General features: G+C 43.9%; 1 long non-coding RNA gene across 1 annotated transcript; it reads right to left on the bottom strand.

The window, feature by feature from the left end:
- Positions 1-3,596: 3,596 nt before the first annotated feature.
- On the bottom strand, positions 3,597-5,691 carry LOC121142381. The gene is made up of 2 exons (XR_005879392.1): positions 4,854-5,691; positions 3,597-4,153 (listed from the first exon to the last, which is right to left on the bottom strand). It is a non-coding gene; the product is annotated as an uncharacterized LOC121142381 (long non-coding RNA).
- Positions 5,692-7,560: the final 1,869 nt, after the last annotated feature.

Here is a 7,560-nt window from a genome sequence, read left to right as displayed (position 1 = left end):
CAGTCACGTCGATGCTTTGCTTACTTTGCTCCTGACATTTGGCAAAGAGGGTTGATTAAAGAGAAGATACGACACTGGTGGTTGACCTGTAAACCCAGAGTGCTCTGGGACAGCCAAAAAATAAACACATTCTTGGAAACCAGTCAGCTATTTATTCAGAAAGTGAGGAGCTTCTTTTAGGCATTGAACTACCCGGATCTCACGTAACTCCAGGACTCACCTTTTGAGTTGCTCAATTTGATCTCATTCTTTTGCCTTTCTAATCCCTGGGCCTCTTACTTGTGATTGACCAAGGACCAGAGTAGATGTGAGGATGTAACTACTCTCAAACCCATAGAAAACTTTTAGCACCAGAAGTATAAATGCTAAGAAGCAGGGGTTAGCAGTCTGTAGTCTGTGGGACGAATTTGGCTCACTGTCTATTTATACACAGTTGTATTGTAACTGCCTCTTCTATCTGTTATAAAATTGTTTATGGATACTCCTTGCCTATACTTAAGAGTGGTTAAAACAGAGACTGAGACTGGCAAATGTTAAAATGTTTATGTTTTGCATCTGTATGAAGGAACTTGTTGTAATGCCATTTCCAAGTAGAGTAGAACCAGTGGTCAAATGGGCAGCCTACCCAGAATCCTTCACACTAGGGTCTAAACCACAGGCTGACAGTCTTATTGGGAAGCTCTTTGTTTTGTTTTTTATCTTTGTGATTCCTGCCCTCTGGTGGAAAAGTGTCTAAGTGTTCTATGACTATGTCAGGAAGCAATGGAGAACTGTCCTGAAACTCAAGCTCTCTGGGAAACTTCAGAAACCAGAGCATGGCTGCAGATGCTTGTTCTTTGGGACTGATCTGAGTTCAGAATAATGACCTGCCTCAGTTACTGACTTAAGGCCGTGGTCACACTTGGTTTGCATTGACTCTAGACAGTCACTCGATGAACACAGAAATAAGAGCTCATTCACACTCGTTTATTAGATAATGTAAAGGTACGTATTTACTGAGGCCTGGAGAGATGGCTTAGTGGTTAAGAACACTTGCAGCTATTGTAGAGGACCTGGATTTGGTTCCGGCATCCACGTGATGGCTTATAACCATCTGTAACTCCAGTTCTAAGTGATCTGATGCACACATGGTACAGATATACACATGCAGGCAAAACATTTATACACATAAAATAAAAAAATCTAAAACATGTATCTATTTTCATCACAGATATAGGACTGTAAAGCATGAACAAATGAAACAAATCTTTAGAACATTGCAATAATATATTTTTTAAAGGGCTAGCAGGAAATGAAGCAATGTGCATTCAGTTTTCCTATTACCTAATTAAACCATAGACATTTCTGTTGCACTTTCACACTTTTTGGTAGATAAATGGATGAGGAAAAATGTTCAGAGACATTATGTCCCTTGCCTAAAGCCACATCATCCTTAAGTTGGGCGCATGGGAAAGCCTGGGTTGTAAACGTTCCATGTTCCTTGCTGTAGAAGGAAAGGGAAGGTTGGTACCTCTGGGAAGCTAGCCTGGAGAGCTGACTCCAGGATACTCATTGCTGTGGGGCTCACAATGATGCTCCCAGGCTAACCTCAGGTACTTCCATCTTCAAGTCATGCATTGAACTATCCCTTTACTCCTCTCCAGATCCCAATTCCCTTTATATTTCTGTTGAAATGTGGATAATTAAGAGTCTCAAGATATGCAAACTTTTCTCAGAACTAAGTGTCCCTCGGCACATTCCTGGATGACCTTCTTCATGGGTTGAAAATGTTATGGTCCAGCAGAGTGAGGATGGGCACTGTGTTCACACAACCAATGAAAGTCAAAGGAGAGGCCCTACCTACATGCTCTAAGATTTCCAGCTCACAGCAGCATCTGGAATGGAGTAAAGGATCAGCGCTAATCCCCACTATCCCATTTCAGAGCAACCCACCACAGCAACACCTACCAAGGCTCTTCAGGCTAAGTGACAAGCCTGGGTCCAGTGTCAGGTCTTGGAATGAGGCCACTGGCAGGTCTTGTAGCTAGGGGTGATGGGCACAATTAGGGGAGCTAGGATAGAATGCTCTGAGATGTTAGGACCCAGAACAAAGGAAAAGGCCTGCTTGTTGGCACAGACTGCCTCTCTATTGTCCATTGGTCCCTTACTTCCTCTAAGGCCTTGGTGGATGCAGGAATCTCTTATAGGCCTTTGAAGTTCAAATACTTAAAATGTCTCCTAATCTGCAATCTTGTGAGACTGTCATTAAATAAGTATGACCTAGAATATCCAAATCAGAACTCAGTGGGAATCATTGCATTCCAGCAGGAACCCTGGGAAAGGTGATGCAGACAGATCTCTGTTTTACAGAAGGAAAAAGTAACCCAGGAAGATGAACAGATGAGCCCCCAATCACACATATTGTAAGTACCAGAGCTGGGATCCCACAGGCCTGGACTTCAGGTGTCTACACTGAGGTCCAGAAGGAAGACTTGGAAGGAAAAGCAAGTGACAGAAGAGTAATGTTGAGACTGGGCTTCCATGAGCCTGTGCAGATGGATCCTACACAGCCACCATTCCCAAGTTAAGGGATTCACTGAGGGGCTGAAACTCAGCTTGTGTTCTACTTCTGAAGCCTTGGAGCCCTTCCCATGCCCCCTAGCTATGTACAGAGAACGGAGTGAGTGCACCTGCTCACAGCTGTGGAGGGAGTGCCATCAGATGCCAGGGAGGGAAGATAACAGATACGCCCTGTGATCTTGTGAATAGCCACCTGGAATTATAGCTTTGCCTGTGACTTTGTCTGTGCATATGCTAGCCTTATTTTTTAACTCATTCAGCCACTGTTTTTTTACTGAGTCTTTAAATGAAATAATTCAACAGACTATCTACCCATGAAATCTTTGCCAAGAGAAGGTGAAAGATAAGAAAGATGGACAAGAGTGAAACATTTGCAAGTTGCATATACGGTATAGAGTTAGCTTATTTCTTTCTTTTCCAGTATTATGAGCTGTATAAGCAACACAATGTGTATTTAAGTAGCCTATGCTAAACATATTGCTATTTCAAAATAACTGAATTTTATTGACAAGATTTTTCCTTTACCATATAAATATGGTATTTAACAATTACTTGTGTATTTTTTTTCAAGTTACAGTTAAATCATTTTGAAAACAAATCTCTAATTCAGGAAAGCATTACCAGTATCACTAAAAAGGTAGGCAGAGTGGCAATGATGCTTTCTCTCATTTAACAAATAGAAATAGCATAACATCAGTATCTTATATTTGAGTACAAATGAATATGACCCCAAACCTCAAATCTGCACTCATTGCTGCTTTTCACCTACTGAAAATCACTACTGATACAACACAAGCAGTACAATCAAGGTTTGATAAGATAGTGAGACACACTCAGATACAGAAGACAGACACTTCCTTTCATGTTATCACACAGCGAGAAACCCTTTCAATGATATATTAAAAATACTGGGGACTCTTAGGGTCATAAGAGTTAGCCTATCTCTTACTGTCATGGTGGAGCCGTGTTCCGGAAAAAATAACCAAAAATAAGTCTTGACTATCACAGACAGTACTACTTGCAACTACAGACAATAATTTGAGGTAAAGACTGTGCAGTTTATTAGAAACATAAACACTTTCAACCTGGAGTATGGGCATGGTTTAATCCCTTTTTATCTTCCAAAGGCTTCCTATCTCCCCCGATTGTCATTCCTAATTGTCACAGAATGTCGGTGTCTTCTAGACAGACTACCTAGGTCTGACCAGGAGAATGCCACCTTCATCTTGCTGCTTGACTCTTGTTTCTGAACACTGGTGCTTGTGGATGAGAAACTACTACTAAGGTGTGGCCTTAATATTGTTACAAGGATCATATTCCCATGATTAGCGTTTGCCCACAAATGCAACTACAGTGTCCTGAGGTGGAGAAGAGAGCAGCTTCAGTCACATGATGCCGCGTCAGCACCAGACAGCCTCTAGTTCTTTTAGCTTTTGTGTTGATCTGGGACTGTCAGCGCAAGCTTCTCCTCTCCAGCAGTTATTTCTGTGGATTAATTGCCCCTGCTGTTCCTAGACATCAGTTCGGACCTTCTCGGGTCTGTTTTAAAATTCTGAGGACCAGCATCCTTCACATCTTTTCTCCCAGGACATCCCTGGAATGACAGGGTAAGCCTTATGGACTTGCAGCCTCGCTTATGTGAAAGAAGGTTCTCACATCTTTCTTGGGTAGGACCTCCACGTTGGTATAAAACCAGGACGATTAAATTGACCCAGGGAGGGAAATATTCATTGTCTAGAAGCATTGCTTTTAGACAAAAGGGGTGAATTTCATCTTTGCCTTTACAGAAGCCTAAGTACATTTATTGATTTAATGCTGTGGTAAGATACATCTTGGAGTATTGCTATGAGATCAAGGCCATGCAGAGCACCAGATCTGCCCAGCAACACCAGCCCTGGCAGCAAAAGGTTAATTAAAAACAGTGGGTTCAATCACTCTTTTATGTTTGGATGGGCATAACCACTCTTCTAAGAGTCAGGGCAGTGCTCAGCCTCTGCAAGCAAAATGCAGATTGTGGATCCCGGCTTCATCTCCAACGAAGAGCCCTGCTTATTGTTTTGTGGGCCCCGGGCAGGTCTTTTGTGCTCCCTTTGCTTAGGGACTTCGGTGTATGACTTTCATCATCCTTTTGGTAGGGGTAGGGCTTTGCTTCCTGTGCTAATCCTCCCTGCCCCATGTTTAGTATTAATGTCATTTCTAGTAACAGATGAGGAAGCAGGTGCAGAGTGATGATGTAACTTGCTTCGAATCCCCCCCTCCCCGCCCCATCTAACAAGAATTCCCATCCAGGTTACCTGATTGCAGACTCTGAGCCTGTTCTCTGCTGAAGGCCAAATGTGACAGGAGAGACCCCAGACTGGAGGAAGGACAAGAACGCTGTGCCTCTGGCTTTAGAAAGCCCCTATCACTGCACCGTGCTCTGCTCTAGGAAGTAAAAGAGGTGTGACTGGGAGCCTTGGGCCCCAGCATCATCCTGAACTAAGGAGACAGGGACATTCTCAGCCAACTCAGCTGCCAGCCACTGGAGAAAGGGTGCTGGCCACAGCCCAGAGAGGATCCCCCACAAGAAATATATCGCGTGCTGACACTTTTATGACCTGGACCCGCTTACAAAACACAAGCCGGTGCACAGCTCTGCTTTCCACGGCCCAGCTTGACATCACATGCTCGCCCCGGGGCTGCCACTTGGAGTCAGAAAAGCCCATATATTTCCTTCCTCGGATAGACCTAGTGGTTCTAGTCAGGTGCAGAAAGCCAATAAATCACCAGCGAAGCCTCGGTGTATCTATCAGTCAGGAGACTTGTCATCTTCAGGCCTTGATCCACATGAAAGGCAGACGCAGGAGGGGCGGGGCGCGGCGGGGCGGGGCAGCAGCTCCGGACACCTGGTGCGAGCTGGGCGCGGGTCTGCAAATGTTCACAGCTCACAGGGGCCGCGGGGAGGACCCAAACCTCCTCCCTCTCTGCACGCGCTTCCTTTCGCTTTGAAGTCCCGGGGCTAGGGGGACTGGGGTTGAACTAAGCAGGTCTTCCAGCCTGGGGCTTTTAATATTCACCTCACGTCCTTCTTGCAGCTACTTTGGGAGGAATGAAAGCTATAAAGGAAGTGTGGGAATCCAGGGGGTGACTTCATGCCCGGCTGCCCTGTCTTGGATCTTCCCTCCTGACCCGGAAGTGAAAAGGACATGGGGGAGAGCCCCGCAAGGCAATAAAGGGCCTCTGCATACGTGTTTTACTGGTCCTGTTTCTTCTAGGGAGCAGTATAGAGGATGTCAACTCCAATGGACTTTTATCACATCCTACGCCTGCCATTTCCGCCTTTTGGGCTTTTGAGTAAATGCATTTGTCTTTGCTGTCACGTTTCGAGGGAGTAAGTGGAAACGCAAATACCAACTACACAATAAATAAATGAGGGCACTGGATGGGCAATCATGCCGCATACTGCATGTGGTAAAATCGCCAGACTCTGGAAAGGCAGCTGCTCTTTTATTATTTTATTTTCCTATCCAATGCAGGCATTCCTCTGAGTGGTGCATTCTAACACTAGGCTGGTCGTGAGTGTACTGGGGCTGCAGGGCTTTTCCTCAGGTACCGCATTCACTAAGGAGCAGAAGCAGGTTCCTTTAATGGGCTCTTTGCTCTTTCAAAACTCTCTCTCTCTCTCTCTCTCTCTCTCTCTCTCTCTCTCTCTCTCTCTCTCTCTCTCTCTCTCTCTGTGTGTGTGTGTGTGTGTGTGTGTGTGTGTGTGTGTGTGTGTGTGTGTGTGTGCTTTTTTTTTCTTTTTGGTCTTTGCCCTTGGGAAATCCCAAGAGAAGTTATCATTTAGCCTCTATGGGCTTTTGAATTGTGATATGAACAGGAATAGCGGTTGTTTCGTGGGTGCTGTTGGAATCGGGGCTCAGAACTGTTGTATAGATCAGATAATGCTTCTAACAACCCAAAATTTCTAACAATCCATGTCAGCACAACCTCAGGCCTGTCACAGCTGAACTGACCTTCACCTTAGCTAAACGTGCTACAGGAAGCAATCATATTAAGGAGTCCTGGTCCAAGTAGCAACCAACCATCCCTGTTGTGTTGTTTCATCAATTATCAAGCTAGCCAAGGATCTTTAAAACAACTTTTTTTTTCTTTTCTAAAAGATCGTGGAGGGGCTGGAGAAATATCTCAGTAGTTAAGAGCACTGGCTGTTCTTCCTGGGAGCCTGGGTTTGATTTCCAGAACCCATGTGTTGGCTCACGTGTGTCTGTAATGCCAGTTTCAGAATATCTAACCCCTTTTTCTGGCCTGCAAGAACACCAGGAATGTATGTGGCACACAGATATAAATGTACCCAAACACCTATACACATAAAATAAAGTTAATTAAATTTAAAAATATTTTTTAAATCATGGAAATGAAAAACTATGCCACAAAGCAATTGTCAAGATAAAACAACAGCAACAAAAAGGTGAATGTGAAAATATGCAAGTGGTGTCTCAGTGTGAGGCACCATTATCTTTCTTCTTACAGGCAATACACCATTTTATTTCTTCATTGGAGATCAAAGATGTAGCACATTTTACAATTGGGAAATGTGTTTTCTTGACTCTGCTTTTGAGTTCTTTATGGATTCTGGATATTAGTCCTTTCTCTTACTCCATGTGTCTCTTCTTTGCTCATCTGATTGCTCCCTTTGCTATGCAGAAGCATTTTAGTTTTATGAGGTACTATTTAGCAATTATTGGCCTCAGTTCCTGAGAAAGTGGAGCCCTATTCAGAAAGTCTTAACCTGTACCTTATAGAGTGCAGCCCATGTTTTCTTCTAGGTATCTTTACATCTCAAGTTTCATACTGAGGCCTTTCATCCGTTTGGGGTTACTTTTTGTGTGGATTGATGGATATGAGTCTACCATGTCAGTGTTCTTACAAATCACTGGTAACTCTGGCTTCAGGTGATCCAACTTCTACATGTAGACACCTAGTTTTCCTAGCACCATTTGTTGAAGATATTATGTTCCC

Source organism: Mesocricetus auratus, unplaced genomic scaffold (genome assembly GCF_017639785.1).
Source record: "Mesocricetus auratus isolate SY011 unplaced genomic scaffold, BCM_Maur_2.0 Super-Scaffold_100009, whole genome shotgun sequence".
NCBI lineage: Eukaryota > Metazoa > Chordata > Mammalia > Rodentia > Cricetidae > Mesocricetus > Mesocricetus auratus.
This window is presented reverse-complemented; position numbering and strand designations above follow the sequence as displayed.